Genomic DNA, 19,958 nt, shown 5'->3' with positions numbered 1-19,958 from the left:
GTTAAAATTTTTAAGTAGCAACAACATTATTTTGCTTCCCTGTGTCCCCTTATGAATGTCTTTTTTTCTTCTTTTCTATATTTTTGATGTTTCATTCTGATTTCTAATTTCAGGGATTTTTATTTTAGGGAGCATCTCTGTCACTACACACTAACTTGTGTCATCCTATTCACACTTATAAAATTCACATTTGTATGCAAACAAACAATTATATATAAACAAAATAAATCTGGCCTTTCCTTCTTCCCTTCTTCACTAAGTACTCTCTTTACTCCAGCTCCAGTTGCCCTAAACCAGAGTGTGGCTAAGTTTACATCATATCATTCCTGAGCCACATTGCAAACCTTATTTGCTAAATGTACACATGTGCATGGCACATGGTCTTTACCTGCCCCTCTGGAACTAAGATTTTAATACTACATTTAAAATTTGTTTGAAACAGCCACACTTCTAACTTATACAAACACAAATGAGGCACCCCACTGAGAATACAGCCACAACTTAAATGATCCCGTCCACTTACTAATATTCTAATAAGTGAAGATAATATAGTAAACCCTTAAAAGAAGAAATTCCCTCTATCAAAGCATACCAAAGCCTTTATTACAGTCTTACTGAGTTGTCTAGACTCGCCAAGAGGTTAAGTAAGCCCAGCACTTAGCATAATAGAGATCCCTTAGTTAAAAATTGTTAATTGATGGTTGATTGGTTATGAATAAAATAGAGGATTCTTTTTTTCTGTCTTTTTATTTAACCCAAGGTTTCTCTTTTATAGCATCTTAACTAGCCAAGCAGAGGTGTCCAAAATAAATGCCTTGTTCTCTGGCTTAGAACGAAATGGAAACTTCAAGTGAGCCAAAGAAATAAAATTTGCTTTTTTAGCAAGCTGTAGATACACTGAATAAAGTTTTCTGGTGTAAATGTTTGCAAAATGTTCTTGTTGTCAGGAGGGGGAAAAAAGTAAACTTTCTGTCCCTTAAGATGCTTCAATATAAAAACATTTATACCTTCCCTAAAGGCATCATTTGCCACCTTAGTAGTCACCAGCTTGGGGAACCCTGCAGTGAGCAATGACCCATTGGATATCCAATTTCTATTTCTGACTAAAAGACAAGTTGTCATTTAAAATTATAAAGAATAACTAAGCAAGGCTATCCTTTTAGTTTTCATGAATAAGTAAACTCAGTCAGGACAGAATAAACTAAGTAATCTTTTTATCTTGGATAAGACAGCTATTATGCATTTCTACAATTAGCAACAAAATTCCATTGAGTTAAAAATAAAAATTGAATTTACAGGTTTGGGGAGATTCTGAAAAACACACATTAAAGAACATAGTCTTTCTTTCTGTTTATTTAACCAGTTTAAAGACACTGTTGAAAGGGAAAAACAATAATGTCTTCAAAACAGAAACCCTTTCTGAAATTTCAGCCATGAATCTTAAAAAAAAAAAAAAAAAAAGGCACCCTCATTAAGAATGCTAGCTTTCAAAATGGCATCTAATTTTGCATAAATAAAAAACATCTGGGAGAATTAAAATTAAGGTGTGAGTTAACATGAGCTCTGGTTGGATTTATGCGGTTAAAAGTGCCGGTCTTTAAATGCAGCCAAAAAAAATACACCTATATCATGAAGTAGCATTAGCAGTGTTGTAAAGCTCACTATAAAAAGTAATAGATTTGTACAAAGGTAAGGAAAATATATGATCAACGATTTTTCCTTTATAGGTGTTTGTGAGCTCCATGGGTCCATTGAATAGGGCAATATACCATCAGACTTCACCAAATCTCCCTTCTTGGAGCTCCATCCTCCTATTTATTGCCTCCTAAATTTTTTTCCTAAATTAGGAAGGATTATATCCCACATTGCTACCTAGCCACAGCCCTACATGGATGCTTCCATGCAAAGTGCCACCAATGATGTGACCACGGGACTGGTTTTCATAAAGCAAGCTCCCAAAATAAAAGCAATCCTGAACACTAAACTCAAATGCTGAAAACAAGCTGACTGCCAACTTTTTCTTGGGTGTGACTGCATGATATAGTGGAGAGAAGCCTGGTCTTGGAATCAGTAATCCCTTGGCTTAAATCCCACCCCAGCTATTTATTAGCTGAATTGTAGATATTGTAGAAAGACTGTCTAACTTATTGCAACTGGACAGGAGTCACTTACCTGTGGACTTAACCTGTCCAACTCTCATTTTATTCATCAGTAAGTTGAGGGAGCTGGATTAATTGGCTACCTCTTGGAACCCCATGGAATTGTCATAATTGTGGCCCTGTCAGTTTCTTTATATATAAAAAGACAAGGAAGATATTAATTCTTAATACTATCTACCTCAAAAGGTTGTTATGAAGAAAATATTGTGTAAACTTAAGCTGCTATATAAATGTGAATTATCTGTAAGAGTTTATGTGACCCAAGGGAAATACCTTCTATTTCCTGAGTTTTTTCAGTTTCTCCACCTGTACAAGGAGGAAAATCTTCCTTATAGCATAAACCTCACAAGGATTGTTGTAAGAATGAAATAATTTGTGTAAAGCATTTTGTAAACCTTGAAACATTATGTAAATGTATTTTGTTGTTGATCAGTCATTTTAGTAGTGACCCCATTTGGAGTTTTCTTGGCAAAGATACTAGAATGATTGGCCATTTTCTTCTCTAGCTCATTTTACAAATGAGGAACTGAAATAAATAAGGTTAAGTGACTTGTCCAGGGTAACTCAGTTAGTAAACATCTAAGGAAGATGAGTCTTCCTGACTTCAGACCCAACACTCTACCTAATGCACCATCTACCTGCCCTATAAAAGTGTTAGCTACTATTATTCATCCTGAAGTCTGATACTGTGCTGAGATTTAATATGACAAGATTAACAAAATACAACCTGGTTTGACATTTCTTGATGCTTCACGTGATAAAGGCTAATTGGAATTACATATATATATATATATATATATATATATATATATATATTATTATTATTATTAAAAATAGTTCAAATATATGATATCTATGAGGTTACTTTTCTTTGAGGAAGTTGGCAGCCCTTCACCCCAAGCAGTCAGTCAATCAACAGTCATTTAAATGCTTAATATGTGCCACATAGATAGCATAATAGACTCATTTTCCTGAGTTCATATATGGCCTCAGATATTCTCTAGCTAGGTTTAGTTAAGTCATTAATCCTGCTTGCCTCAGTTTCTTTATGTATAAAATGAATTGTAGAAGGAAATGACAAATCAATCCAATATCTTTGACTCTTCATGACTCCATTAGGGTTTTTCTTGGCAGACACAACTAAAATGACTTTTCCCCCATTCCCTCCCCTTTTTCCCTTTCTCTTTTCCCCTACTCCACTCTAAGAATCTAAGTATCTAAGAAACCTTTATAAATATATAGAAGAAAGCAAAAGGAAGTTTAGAAAAGAACATACAATCAGGATCATGCTGGTACTGTCAAATTAAATGTAATATATACTATAGAAAAAAACCATGAAGTAGAGAGTCATGATTTCATAGATATCCTTTTTTCTGAACTTTGTACATGGAAATGCTCATGTTTGTGAATGCCTGTCAAATTCATAATGAAAAGGGAACTAAATGGACATGATGAAAGCAGTAAACTAGGAAAAAAAACTGAATATCAAGACTAGGGGAAAAATACACAAAATGTGCAGTTGGGATCTATAGATGCCAAACATGATCAAAAATGACTGAAACAAATATACTCAACCAGTTTTGTATTTGTGGACTTCCAGCTTCACCATGGGGAGCCTTTTAAGTTTCACCTATTCATCAAAATGATTGTGCTTGGAATTCAAAGGGGGAAGATGAAGTCAAAGTGAAATGGGTATCTTCTACAACTCTGCAAAAAATAGAAACATTTCCAAACAAGTTCCTACATGTCATGGCCTATAAGACACAATTTAGTTCTTACATGATTGCAATCCTGTTCACCAAATGCCATTGTTTTAAACATAAACTTCACTAATACCAAAATACACAAGTACATTTCCCTTGTTCTCTTGCCAGTTTTTTTTTTTTTTTTAATTTACATATGGAGATGATAATGGCCTGATGTTGATAGACCATAATAAGAATTGCTACTAGTATTTTCATGGCATACTAAGATTTCCAACATGTTATCTTATCTAACCTAACATGTCCATATGAGGAAGGACATGACCCATTGAGTTGTTATTCTAGGATGGTAAACAGGTTTGCACTGATCCATCCTCCATCGTGTTTTCTTGCCTCTTGGATCAACAGTACACTTTTGTAAGATGAGGTCATGTCATTAATTCACAACCCTGAAATAGCAAAATGAATTTGCTCTTACAGTTTTAGCAAACTGCCAATATGGCAGAGAAAAGACAGAGACTCACCTGAGCTCTCCCCAAAACTCATCCAAAAAACATTTTAAAATGCTTCAAAATAAATTCTGGAGTATCAGAATCCACAAAAGGATTAGTAAAAACAATTTTCCAGCCCATGAGAACTTAGAAAGTCAACAGGAAAGGCCCACTGTATGTGAAAGAGAGTTAAAGTCCAGTCTAACAGAAGACAGTGCCCTAGCAAACCAGCAATAAACTCTGGGGGTAACGATCAGTGAACAAATTCCAGACCTCTCAATCCACTGATGGTAATGGGTTTGGGCAGCTGATCACAGAATATTACAGGGGTGTAATGATGACACTTTGATGACACTGGGAGCAGAACTCTGTTACATTGCCCATGTTTGAATCTAGGTCACAGTTCTGGGTCTCGGTCCCAAGATGTGGGAGAGTACCAATACACTAGAGCTTAGAATCATGGTCATGATTCCAGGGTGGGAAAGAATACTTGTAGTTAATTCACAGACAAGAACATAGACTAGGAGATGAGTAAACATACCTCTCCAGAGAAAACTAGTTCTTTGGTTCCAGTTTTTGGAACCACAAACCAGTTTTTGGTTCCAGAAGAACCAAAAAATTCCAGTCCTTAGAATTACCTTTGAAATAGTTGCACAGATCTTTTTGTGGTAGCAAAGAATTGGAAAATAAGTAGATGCCCATCAATTGGGGAATAGCTGAATAAATTATGGTATATGAAAGTAATGGGATTTTATTGTTCTATAAAAATGATGAACAGGCTAATTTTAGAAAAGCCTGGAAAAATTTACATGAATTAATGCTGAGCAAAATAAGCAGAACCAGGAACACATTGTAGAATATCCAATCATCAACTATGATGGATCTGCTTTTTCTCAGCAGTTCAGCGATCCAACAACCCCAATAAACTTTGAATGGAAAATGCCATCCAAATACAGAAAGAGAACTACAGAGACTGAATATAAATCAACAAATGCTATGTACACTTTTTTCTTTTTATTCTATTTTTTTCCCTCTCGTGATTTTCCCTTTTGTTCTGATTTTTTTTTCCCAATTGATTCATAAGGAAATATTTAAAAAACCAAAAGAAATGTTGCTTCTATTTGTAACTAGGGAAAATAAAAACAAACAAACAAAAAGATAAATAGCTGCACAAAAAACCTAAAGCTTGGGAAAGTGTCCCCTTCACTCTAGATGCAGATCCCCTTTAGAGTTAAAAGTCAAGTAATAAACTGGAAAATGATCAAATAGGAGAGAAAAGATCCTGGACTACAAAAAGTTACTTTGGCAAGAGGGAAAAGCAAAATGCAATTCAGAAGAAGACAATAAAGTTTATATTCAAAACCTTAAAGAAAAATATGAATTGACCCCAAAACATGGAAGAAATCAGATGGGATTTTAAAAATCAAGTAAGATAGGTAGAGAAATATTGAGAAAAGAAATCAGAGCAACACAAGAGAATCAACAACTTGATAAAGGAGGCACCAAAAAAAAAAAAATTGAAGAAAACAATATCTTAAAACAATATCTTAAAAACAGAATAGGCCAAATCAAAAACCCAACTAGGAGAAGATTGTCTTAAAAAGCAGCATTGACAGAGAAATGTAAATTAAGACAACTCTGAGATACCACTACACATCTGTCAGATTGGCTAGAATGACAGGGAAAGATAATGCAGAATGTTGGAGGGGATGTGGGAAAACAGGAACACTAATATATTATTGGTGAAATTGTGAGTACATCCAGCCATTCTGGAGAGCAATTTGGAACTATGCTCAAAAAGTTATCAAACTGTGCATACCCTTTGATCCAGCAGTGTTTCTACTGGGTTTATATCCCAAAGAAATCTTAAAGAAGGGAAAGGGACCTGTATGTGCATTAATGTTTGTGGCAGGTCTCTTTGTAGTGGCCAGAAACTGTAACTGAGTGGATGCCCATCAATTGGAGAATGGCTGAATAAATTGTGGTATATGAATAATATGGAATATTATTGTTCGATAAGAAATGACCAACAGGAGTATTTCAGAAAGGCCTGGAGAGACTTACATGAACTGATGTTGAGTGAAATGAGCAGGACCAGGAGATCATTATATACTTCAACAATACTATATGATGATCAATTCTGATGGACGTAGCCATATTCAGTAATGTGATGAATCAAATCAGTTCCAATAGAGCAGTAATGAACTGAACCAGCTACACCCAGCAAAAGAACTCTGGGAGATGACTGAACCATTACATAGAATTCCTAATCCCTCTATTTTTGTCCTCTTGCATTTTTGATTTCCTTCATAGGCTAATAATACACTATTTCAAACTCCAATTCTTTTTGTACAACAAAATAGGACATATATGCTTTAACATACTTAAAATGTATTGGTCAACCTGCCATCGGGATGAGGGGATGGGGGGAAGGAGGGGAAAAATTGGAACAAAAAGTTTGGCAATTGTCTTTTCTATATGGATGAACAAGTCAACTCACCTTGAGTGATCACAGATCTCTTCTAGGAGACTCTGTATTGCCTTAGGGTTTAATGCAATTCAACACAATGTTATCTTTAAATGGGAACCTCCCCATAACATCAATTAGCATCCCCATAACAACCATGGCAAACAAGTACAGCAAAGTATCTACCAGATATTTACCAGATAAATTTACCACAAGCTCATAATCCATCAAAAAAAAAAAAAAAAAATACCTAGCAAAAAATCCAACACTATAAATTCAAATCCTTGAGAATTTAATTACCATCCCTGAGCTAACCAGTGCGAAAATTTCTTCTACCAATACAGATCAGAACTGAACATTACTATCTTCATGCCACTTTTCTTCATTTAAATGATGAGTGAATAATGATCAGGAGAACAATCTTATGGATTGAGACAAAATTATTAGAACAGACTTTTAGAGACAAAGAGAATTTTCTTTTCTGAAAATTATAGTTTGAAAGAGTTATCTGCAGCATCAAAAAAATGCTGTGACTTGCCTGGGGTCACATGGCCAATATGTATCTTACAAATTGAAAACTGGGACTTAAAGGCAGATCTTTCTAACTTCAAGGCCAGATTTCTAGCTACTCAACTATATTAACTTTCTATAGCTCTCAGGTGTCTTAATGTCTATATCTTTAAATGGAAAGTTAATCAAAATTCAAAATAATCAGTGTGTGTGTGTGTGTGTGTGTGTGTGTGTGTGTGTGTGTGTGTTTGTGTGTGTATAATTGCCAAGAGCAATTTTGGGAGTAAGGTGCATTCAATGAAATAAAAAATGGAGTACCGCATTTACAGAAAAAGAGTAAAAACCACCAAAATAAGACCATTAACCTTCTCTTTCATCCTTTGAAACTCTCCTGAGTTTCTTAGACAGGTTCTTGCATTATCATATTTAAATTTTTTAAAAAAGTGTTTCATCTTTTCTCATTGTGAAGGTCAAGAAAATTCATGATTTTGAAAAGTGTTTAACAAATTAAACTCTGATTTGATTAAAAAAAACTGATGAAAATAAAAATATAACAAATTGATAACTAAAATAGATAATAAATCATTTAAATTAAGGTGACTTTGAAAATAAGATGTTTCATGCAATGTGCTCAGAGCTTAAAAGGGGAAGTAAATGGATTAAAATATTCCTTATATTGAAATCTATGAAGTTATCATGTTATATATCTTGCATGTCCCACTTGGTTTTCTTTCAGTCAATCAAAGTGTAGGTGGAAGAAGAATTTAATTTATTAAATGATTACAACACTGAAAGTTATTATCGTGTCAAAATCTAATAGTTTTGTGAGGAATGAACACAACTTTTATTAACTTTCACCGATTCCCAAAATGTGACACTGTTTTTGGCACTAAGTGAAATTTTTAAGACAAGAGATTTTTGTTGTTGTTGTTAATTAATTCAGTAAAAATCAGATTGTTGTGGGATCCAAATCCCACAGCACTTTAATCTCCCATGGGTAGAAGACTTATCTGATAAATATTTATAGAATTTAGCAGCTGAGCTTCTGTTTGTTACAATTTTCTCCAAGAACAATGTGACCTTAGCACTTCCTAAAATTCTGTTCCTCTTCTGATATATAGATTTTGAAGGCCCATGCTTCATTTGTAAATAAAGTCACAAAGGTGAATTTTCAAAATTGAGTCATTTCAGTGGATTCACAACATTTTCTTTTGCTGTTTTATAATCTTGCAATGGTTTAAGTCCACACCATTATGTTATGAACCACCAATGTTGTGATAACAAACATGAAAAATTTTAGAGAAGAAATAAAATCTAATGAATTTTAATTTTAAAAGTTGTATATTTTTCCCCATCTTATATCCTGAATTTTAGTCTCTTTTCCTTTTTTCTTTTTCCTTGTTCCTTGTTCATAATTTGGTTTGAATTTTGTATTTACATTCAACAGTATAGATATTGTGTTTTGTTGATTAAAGAAGTTATTATATTATTATATATAATTGTGTATGTTCTATTTAGAATATATTATATATTATATTCATTATGTAACATAATATATAATATTTATATTATATAGATTTTAAGAAATAAATTTATAAAGTTCTATTTTCATGTACTCATGAGAAATGTTTTATATAATGCATTTTAAAGGGAGAGGGGATGGAACAAGACTTGATCCATCAGTGTAGGAAGCTGGAAGTAAGGAAATTTCCTCTAATGCTGCCAACTAACAATAATTCTTCAACTTACAGTATTACTTAAGAAAAAGAGAAATGAAGTAACTTGCCTAGGGTCACACAGCCAGTCTATCCAATTTAATCACCAAACATTTAAAATTAAGCATCTCCAATGTGCCCAGTACTGTGCTACATATGGGATCTGAGCCTGGGTTCTTGTGATTCTATGCTTAGCTCTCTAGCCATTACATAGTGCTGGGTCTCATAAAATACTATAAGAGGATTTTTTTTTTTTTAAGTATGATTTGTCATAGTACAATCCTGAGTTTTGAAAATAAACATCTAAATTTTTCTTTAAGACACGAACACAAAATTATTAATTAGTAACAGAATCCTTATGTTTTTGAAATTAGGATTTTCTTTCCTGTATCATTACTATTTCTACAGTGTGATTACTCTTTATACATGGTCTGTTTTCCTCATTCTTCATCTAAAAGTTACAAAAGGCTGAACCAACCTCCCAGAGTGAAAATAAAGACTGTTTTTGTACAAACAACCAGTCTGACTTCTTTGACAGAATTTTCAAGTAACCTTTCAGTAGCATGAGTCAAATAATTCATCAGTTTTCACACACACACACACACACATAAAAAGTCAAAATAATTGGTGTCATGCAAACTTAAGCAATAATATTTGTTGATGTTTAGGATATGTGTAGTCCTAACCTATTTTCACACAAACAGATTTGTATTCATACATACCAACTCCACCACAATCAAGAAAGCACAAGCTTTTCTCTTGAAAGGACCTACATGGTGTAAGAATACACTAAGGAACCTAGGAATAGAGACTTAACCTGTAACTTCATCAGTCTAGGAAATTCCCTCTACCAATGTAAACCAATTTCTTCTTTGAAATGTATAGTTTTGGAAGATTGCCTAGAACCCTAAGTGGTAAAGCAAATCACACAGCCAACATGTACCTCCCAGGATTCCTTAGCTCTGGTTGGTCCTCTCTTCATTAAACCATATTACCTCTTACGTAAAAGAACACAGATTTTGTAAATACATGCCACTGGGCTAAGAGAAGGCCAATCTCCATTAAACCTAACTTACCTTCATTTAATATGGTGAGTGGATAATGAGCAAGAGAATGAGAACTTCTAAATGGAGGCAAAATGATTGCAACCGATCTCTGGGGGCAAAGTAAATTCTCTTTCCTTTATGAAGAGTCGGACATTAATTTAATGGATTTGTCCTATGAGAGAAGCCTATATGTTGGAAAGCATCATGGAATTAGGGAAGTTTGAACAGAGTGCTATGAGATTTTGATGATCCTTAAAACTCCAGGGTAAAGGGTATAAATTGGAGGTAGGATTAGGAAGTATTACTTAAAATCACATAAGGTCCCCCAAGATAAACAGCTTCTGGGATATAGTAATAATATAGGTAATGGAAACTGGCAAGTTTGATTCCTTATTTAGAAAAAGGGTTGGTTCTCTAAAGGCTAGAGCAGTTGGGAGTGGGTACAAAAAGGGAATTAATCCCTGTGGTCAAGACTTCTCTGCTTCCCCTCCCTCTTGTATACCAGCACTATTTTCTTATTCCAATGATCTGCTTGGCATTTTTTTTTCCATCTCCATACTTCTAGGTTATGGAACAATGGGTGGGGAATTCAGGATCTGTACCAAACATTAGATGGCACTATGTCTGAAAAAATTAAGGTTTCTAATGGATTGCAAGCTCCATATAAGTCAGCAGTATGGAATGGAAGCCCAAAAAGTTAATGAGATCTTGGGCTGAATAAAGAAGGGCATAGATTTAAGGAAACAAGGAGGTGATTATCTCACGGAACTCTGCCATTGTCAGACCTCATTGGAATATTGTAAACATCCTCCACTACTCCCTATAAGTACATTGATAAATTGAAAAGTATCCAGAGAAGGGCAAACTAGTTGGAAAGAGCCTTGAGTTCATGGCATCTAAGGATCTGTTGTAGAAAGTAGGCATGATTAACTTAGAGAAGAAAAGATTCTAGAAGGACATGACTTTCCACTTTTCCTGATAAATATGTTGCCAATGATGGATTTACTTAAATATTTAATCAATGAAATGATGGTTTCTTAAAAAGTTGGATTCTTAGCTGCCCAAATACTATAATAGAAGGTAACTACATTGACTATGGACTGGACAATTATAGAAATTTTATCTTTTAAAAATTTTAAAGTTTAAAAATAGTTTCCTGACTAATAGGAATATCATAAATATTTTTAGCCAATAGACTCAGAACACTTATGGAATAGTTGGCACAATTACTGTCTCTAAACAAATGCCAATCAATCACAGGGGAAGAGAATCAATTCTTTCATACATGAAAGACCAGTTTCATCAACTGGCTTCACTCCAGAAGTATCCCCTAGATCTAAAGTTTCCACTAAGAAGAGGAAGTTTATACAGATTTTCATCTAGAAGCTAAAATTTGCTTCTGGACACACTTTCAAAATGTACTTTAATAGAAATTCTTTCTGGGACAAGCCAAACCAAAAGAAGTATGGGAGGGACACTCTATAGTAATACTACAAATATTCTCAATTAAATATTGAGAAGATTTATTCCAAATATTGTCATTTTTCTCAAACAACAGTCATCAACTTAGAAGGAGAAGAAGAGGGCAGTCAGATCAAGACAATTTGCCAAGAAAAGGAGAATACAATTTACTGAAAAATTCTAGGGTGTCAACACTGAAATGAAAGAACATGGATCCATGTGGTATGAGAAAGCAAGTAAACACAAAAATAGGTGATAAACTGAAATAATAGGAAGGAATTAAGGACTTATGTTCATGAGAGGAAAATGGGAATATCCAGGAGGACTGAAGGATTAAGATAGGTAAAGGAAAAGACATTTTAGTTTGAAAATGTTTTATCATGTTTGTAGATAAAAAGAAACCAATTAAAATATTGGTAATGCAAGTAAGAAAGGAATTAATTGATATATGATAAGGAAATGAGGAATTTTGAGAGAGTTGTAAAGTTAAGAGACAGAATAGGCCAAATGGTTAAAAAAATTTTTTTTTAAATTCAAAGAAAATAACTTTAAAAACCAGATTGGACACATAGAAAAAAATTGAACAAAAAATTTACAAAAGAAAGGAATTCCTTATAATGCAGAATTTGCCACATGAAAAAAGAGGTACAAAAGCTTACTGAAGAAAATAATTCCTTAAAAATTAGAATTGAATTACCTCTCCTGGATGTATTTTCTTGTTTTTTAGGAATTATTTTCTTTAATGATCTTTGGTATATCTTTTTGCATTTGGCCAATTCTTTTATTAGGGAATTATTTTCTGCTATAAAATCCTTAAAAATTAAAATTCAGCAAGTGGGTGTTAATAATTCTATGCGATATCAAGAAACAATTTAAAAAATCAAAAGGATAAAAAAAGAAAAAAAATGTGAAATATCTCATTGAAAACAACTGGCATGGGAAAGAGATACAGGAGAGATAATTTTTACATTATTGTACTACTTGAAAAAGCCATAATAATAATAAATAAATAAATAAAAAACCTAGACATCATCTTTCAAGAAAACATCAAGGAAGACTTGCCCTGACATCTTAGAAAAAGAGGGTAAAAAAGAAATTGAAAGAATCCATTCATTTCCTGAAAGAGATCTCAAAATCAAGCCCCAAGGAATATTACTTCCAAATTTCAGCATTTTCAGGTCAAGCAGAAGGTATTGCAATAAACAGAAACAAACAATTCAAACATCAGGAAGTCACAGTTAGAACCACACAATATTTGGCAGTTTAATTTAATATTCTAGAAAGCAAAGAACCAACTAAGAATCATCTATTCAGCAAAACTGAGAATAATCCTTCAGGGAGAAAAAAAATGGATATTTAATTCCCAGAAATTTTATCATTATTATGACAGTTAGGAGTTAACATAAACAGAGGACACATATGTGAGTTGACTATGATGGGAAAATATACAAAAGAAAAAAAAAAACTTTAAGGGTTGAGAAAGAAGGGAGAATGGTAAGGGAAATGTAAAGTGATATAAATTATTTCATAAAGAGGTACAGAAGAGCTTTTAGAGAAGAGAAGATGAGAAGGTGGCAGATAAAATTTGTATTCTCCTCTTATCAGACCAGATCAAAGAGAGAATGATAAACACATTCATTTGGGCATAGAAATCTTTCTTACCTTATAAAGAAGTATAAGAGAATGGGGGAGAAGAATGGGGGAGAAGGACTGATAGAAGAAGGGATGGATTAGGGGAAGGCGATGTCAAAAACAAAATATTTTTAAGGAGGAATGGAATGAAAAAAGAAAACATAGAGAAAGCTAAACAGGAAGAAAAAAATAAATGGGAGGAAAATGCATAATAACCATAACTGTGAACATGACTGAGATAAACTCACCCATAAGATGGAAGCAGATAGCAGAGTAGATTTTTAAAAAACAGAATCTTATAATATATTTTTACAAGAAACTCATTTGAAGTAGAAAGATACACACAGAATAAAGGTAAGGGACTGGAGCTGAATATATTGTGTTTCAGCTGAAGTAAAAAGAAAAAAAAAAGGAATAGCAATCATGATCTCACACAAAGCAAAAACAAAAATAGGTGTAATTAAAAGAAATAAGCAGAGAAACTACATTTTGCTAAAAGTTACCCTAGATAAAAGAATTATCAAAACTAAATATATAAGCAATAAATAGTATAGCATTCCAAATCACATTGAATTAAAATATGCTTGTTACCAAAACCATTTGGTATTGGCTAAGGAATAGATTAGTTGATCAGTGGAATAGGTTAGGTTCAAAGGACAAAACAGTCAATAACTATAGCAACCTAGTGTTTGACAAACCCAAAGACCCCAGATTTGGGGATAAGAACTTACTGTTTGACAAAAATTGCTGGGAAAATTGGAAACTAGGATGGCAGAAACTAGGCATCGACCCACACTTAACACCGTACACCAAGATAAGGTCAAAATGGGTTCATGACCTAGGCATAAAGAATGAGATTATAAATAAATTAGAGGAACACAGGTTAGTTTACCTCTCAGACCTGTGGAAGAGGAAGGAATTTATGACCAAAGAAGAACTAGAGCTCATTACTGATCACAAAATAGAAAATTTTGATTATACCAAACTGAAAAGTTTTTGTACAAACAAAACTAATGCAGACAAGATTAGAAGGGAAGCAATAAACTGGAAAAATATTTTTACAGTCAAAAGTTCTGATAAAGGCCTCATTTCCAAAATATATAGAGAATTGACTCTAATTTATAAGAAATCAAGCCATTCTCCAATTGATAAATGGTCAAAGGATATGAACAGACAATTCTCAGATGAAGAAATTGAAACTATTTCTAGCCATATGAAAAGATGCTCCAAGTCATTATTAATCAGAGAAATGCAAATTAAGAAAACTCTGAGATACCACTACACACCTGTCAGACTGGTAGAATGACAGGGAAAGATAATGCAGAATGTTGGCAGGGATGTGGGAAAACAGAGACACTGATACATTGCTGGTGGAATTGTGAATACATCCAACCATTCTGGAGAGTAATTTGGAACTATGCTCAAAAAGTTATCAAACTGTGCATATCCTTTGATCTAGCAGTGTTACTGCTGGGCTTATATCCCAAAGAGATCTTAAAGAAGGGAAAGGGGCCTATATGTGCAAGAATGTTTGTGGCAGCCCTCTTTGTAGTGGCCAGAAACTGGAAATTGAGTGGATGCCCATCAATTGGAAAATGACTGAATAAATTGTGGTACATGAATATTATGGAATATTATTGTTCGGTAAGAAATGACCAACAAGATGATTTCAGAAAGGCCTGGAGAGACATGAACTGATGCTAAGTGAAACAAGCAGGGCCAGGAGATCATTATATACTTCAACAACAATACTATATGATGACCAATTCTGATGGACCAGGCCATCTTCAGCAATGAGATGAACCAAATCAGTTCCGGTGGAGCAGTAATGAACTAAACCAGCTATGTCCAGCAAAAGAACTCTGGGAGATAACTAAGAACCATTACATAGAATTCCCAATCCCTATATTTTTGCCCACCTGCATTTTTGATTTCCTTCACAGGCTAATTGTACAATATTTCAGAGTCCGATTCTTTTTGTACTACAAAATAACGGTTTGGTCATGTATACTTATTGTGTATCTAATTTATATTTTAATATATTGAACGTCTACTGGTCATCCAGCCATCTGGGGGAGGGAATGGGGGAAAGGAGGGGAAAAATTGGAACAAGAGGTTTGGCAATTGCCAATGCTGTAAAGTTACCCATACATATAACCTGTAAATAAAAGGCTATTAAAATAAAATTTTTAAAAAGAATTAAAATATGCTTTATGCAAATAAAGACAATCCAGATAAGATTAAAAGGAAAGAAAACTAGGTAGGAGTTGGGGGTAGATTACATCAAGTTGCTCTGATAAAGATCCCATTTCTCAAATATATAGAGAACAGAGTAAAATTTAAAAGATTGCAAGTCATTTTCCAAATGAAAAATGGTTAGAAGATATGAATAGGAAATTTTCAGAAGAAGAAATCAAACCCATCTATAGTCATATGGGAAAAAACATTCTAAATGATTATTGATCAGAAAAGTGAAAATTAAAACAATTCTGAAAGTACCAGCTTACACCTATTAAATTGGCCAATATGACAGAAAAGGAAAATGACAAATGTTGAGGGGGATGTGGAAAAACTGGGACCCTAATGCAATGCTGGTGGAGTTGTGAATTGATTCAATCATTCTGAAAAACAATTTGGAACTATGTCCAAAGGGCTATAAAACTGTGCATACCTTTTGATCCAGAAATACCACTATTAGGTTTTTTTTTACACCAAAGCAATTCCCTCCTGCCTATAAAAAAGAAGAAAAGAAAAACATACAAAATTATTTATAGCATCTCTTTTTTGTGGTGACAAAGAATTTGGAATTGAAGGGAATGCCCATCACTTGGGAAATAACTAAACAAGTTGTAATGATGTTATGTCATTGTGATTGTAAATATACCATTGTGCTATATGAAATGATGAGCAGAATGCTTTCAAAAAAACCTGGAAGGCAGTGTTTCTACTGGGCCTGTATCCCAAAGAGGTCATTAAAAAAGGAAAAAATATTTGTAACAGCTCTTTTTGTAGTGGCAAGGAACTGAAAACTGAGTGGATATCCATCAGGTGGAGAATGGCTGAATAAGTTATGGTATATGAATGTAATGAATATTATTGTCTCATAAGAAAGGATCAGCAGGATGATTTCAGAGAGACCTGAAAAGATTAACATGAACAGATACTGAGTGAAGTAAGTAGAACCAGGAGAATATTGTACATGGCAATAAGATTATACAATGATCAATTCTGACAGTCATGGCTGTTTTCATTTCTTTGTCTTTTTTTTTTAATAACTTTTTATTGACAGAACCCATGCCAGGGTAATTTTTTACAACATTATCCCTTGCACTCACTTCTGTTCCAATTTTTCCCCTCCCTCTCTCCACCCCCTCCCCCAGATGGCAAGCAGTCCTATACATTTTAAATAAGTTACAGTAGATCTTGGATACAATATATGTGTGCAGAACCGAACAGTTCTCTTGTTGCTCAGGGAGAATTGGATTTAGAAGGTATAAATAACCCAGGAAGAAGAACAAAAATGCAAGCAGTTTACATTCATTTCCTAGTGTTATTTCTTTGGATGTAGCTGCTTCTGTCCATCCTTGATCAATTGAAACTAAGTTAGATCTTCTCTGTCAAAGAAATCCACTTCCATCAGAATACATCCTCATACAGTATCATTGTTGAGGTATATAATGATCTCCTGGTTCTGCTCATTTCACTCAGCATCAGTTCATGTAAGTATCGCCAATCCTTTCTGTATTCATCCTGCTGGTCGTTTCTTACAGAACAATAATATTTCATAACATTCATATACCACAATTTACTCAACCATTCTCCAATTGATAGGCATCCATTCATTTTCCAGTTTCTAGCCACTACAAAGAGGGCTGCCACAAACATTTTTGTACATACAGGTCCCTTTCCCTTCTTTAGTTTCTCTTTGGGGAATAAGCCCAGTTAGAAACACTGCTGGATCAAAGGGTATGCACAGTTTGATAACTTTTTGAGCATAGTTCCAAATTGCTCTCCAGAATGGCTGGATGTATTCACAATTCCACCAACAATGCATCAGTGTCCCTGTTTTCCCACATCCCCTCCAACATTCCGCATTATCTTTCCCTGTCATTCTAGCCAATCTGACAGGTGTGTAGTGGTATCTCAGAGTTGTCTTAATTTGCATTTTTCCGATCAATAATGATTTGGAACATTCTTTCATATGAGTGGTAATAGTTTCAATTTCATCATCGGAAAATTGTCTGCTCATATCCTTTGACCATTTATCAATTGGAGAATGGCTTGATTTCTTATGAATTAGAGTCAATTCTCTATATATTTTGGAAATGAGTCCTTTATCAGAACCTTTGACTGTAAAAATGTTTTCCCAGTTTATTGTTTCCCTTCTAATCTTGCCTGCATTAGTTTTGTTTGTACAAAAACTTTTCAATTTGATATAATCAAAATTTTCTATTTTGTAGTCAAAGGTGATCTCTAGTTCTTCTTTGGTCATAAATTCCTTCCTCTTCCACAGGTCTGAGAGGTAAACTATCCTATGCTTTTCCAATTTATTTATAATCTCATTCTTTATGGACATGGCTGTTTTCAACAACGAGGTGATTCAGGCCAGTCCCAGTGTGCCAAGAGCCATCTGCACCCAGAGAAAGGATTGTGGGGAGTGAGTGGAGATCACAACATAGCATTTTCACTTTGTTGCTGTTGTTTGCTTGCATTTTATTTCCTCTCATTTTTTTTTCTTTTTGATCTGATTTTTCTCATGCAACATGATAAATGTGGAAATATATATAAAATAATTTCACATGTTTAACATATATGGATTGTTTATCATCTGGGGAGGAGGTGAGAAGAAAGAAGAGGAAAAAATTGGAACATAAGGTTTTGCAAGGGTGAATGTGAAAACTATCTATGCATATGTTTTGAAAATAAAAAGCTTTAAATAAAAAAAAAAAACCTGGAAAGACTTACATGAATTGATGCAAAGTGAAATGAGCAGAATCAGGAGAACATTGTACACACAAACAGCAATATTGCATAATGATCAACTGTGAAAGACTTTTGCTATTCTCAGAAACATAATTTCTGAGAATTCCAAATGATTTATCTGTTTTCTTTCACAATATGACTAATATGGAGATATGTTTTGCATGACCATATATGTATAATCAAATCACTTTTCTTCTTAATGAAGGGGGGAAGAGAAAGTAGAAGGAAGTAGAAGATTTGGAACTCAAAGTTTTGAAAAATGAATGTCAAAAGTTTTTTTATATGTAATTGGAAAAAAATAAAATATTTTACCTCAAAAGAAAAAGGCAATCATAGTTTAGGTTATGTAGGGTTTTGAATGCCAAACTAGTTCCTGTAACTTCAAACAAAGTGTCCTTACTATTGATTTTCTAAAGGGATAGAAAAAGAAAAATGAGACTATGTGTGTATTATTGTCACAGATGTCGGATAGTTGAGGATTATTCAAACAGTCATAGGAAAGATTAAGGAGTTAAGAAATTCTAAAATATATTCATGAGGACTATTAAAGTAGCTAGTGTCCACTCTGGGCAGGGACTTCTGTGTCCAGAAGGGAACTAATGGACAGAAATGCTTTAACCATTGTCAAAGGTCACATGGTCCAAAAGGCTATGACAACTGTCTATTAACAGCTGTGCTTTAGTCTCTCTGATGAAAGTCCAAAATATATTAATTCAAGTCCCTCCAAATAGTCAACATTTTGTAGTATAGAATCAAATGTTAGAAATGTTACTGTGTTGGAGAACATTTTGACAACAAACACCTACTCCATACATATTTATGTAATGAATGATTTTTTTTTAACAGTGCTTCTTTCTAAGAAAGGAGATATTGTTAGAAGTATATTTTTCCCCACTTAGAAGTTAAAGTATCTCATCATTCACTCCCTCTTGGTACTTGCATTCCAAATTCCAAACTATATGTCTTTGATCTACTTAAAAGGAGAAGCATCCTCCTCTTAATCAGAGGATATGAACAGCTGGGCAAAGATCCTACAAAACTCTGGAGCACACCCTCTAAGAGCAGTTCTTAAAGCAAGCACTTTCTAAAGAAAAAAAGTCAACTTAACAACCACCTATCAATCACTCTTTTTATATAAGATTAGGGACTAGAACTAGGAAGCAAATAACCAGAAAACAATTCTTGCCTTGAAGAAACTGATTTTCTACTAGCAGATATGACATAGATAAGTAAATACAAAATGATTCAAGAAAGAACTCTATAGCAATTAGAAAAGGCTTTCCATAGGTGTCATCGTGATAGATACTTGAAGTAATTTCAGAATTCTAAGAGGTGGAATCAAAAAGGCTGTGCATTCAAAACATGGGATAGTTTTTACAAAGGCATAGAGATACAAGATGGAATAAGAATGTTCGATTTAGGGAACTACCAGAAGGCTACTCTCCCTGGATCAAGGAGAAAGGTCTATAAAAATAGTCTGGGGACACCACATGAGAAATTTTAAATGCCAGGTTAGAAGATAAACAGCACTCTGTGCTAAAGGGAATAAGGAAAGAACAGATGCCTAAGGAAGAGAGTAATATGGACAGACCTGTGCTCTGAGAAGGCTATTTGAGTAGCAATGTGAAGGATGCTCTGAATAAAAGGACAGCTTGGAAGTAGAAAGACCAACTAGAACGTTGTTACATTAGTCTAGACAAAAGGTGGCTTGGGAGCAAACTACGATGATAGCCCCATGAACAAAGAGAAGAGGATGAATATGAGAGATGTAAATAGCGATAAAGATCAAAT

This window comes from Sarcophilus harrisii, chromosome 3 (genome assembly GCF_902635505.1).
Source record: "Sarcophilus harrisii chromosome 3, mSarHar1.11, whole genome shotgun sequence".
Taxonomy (NCBI): domain Eukaryota; kingdom Metazoa; phylum Chordata; class Mammalia; order Dasyuromorphia; family Dasyuridae; genus Sarcophilus; species Sarcophilus harrisii.
Note: the sequence above shows the minus strand (reverse complement) of the source record.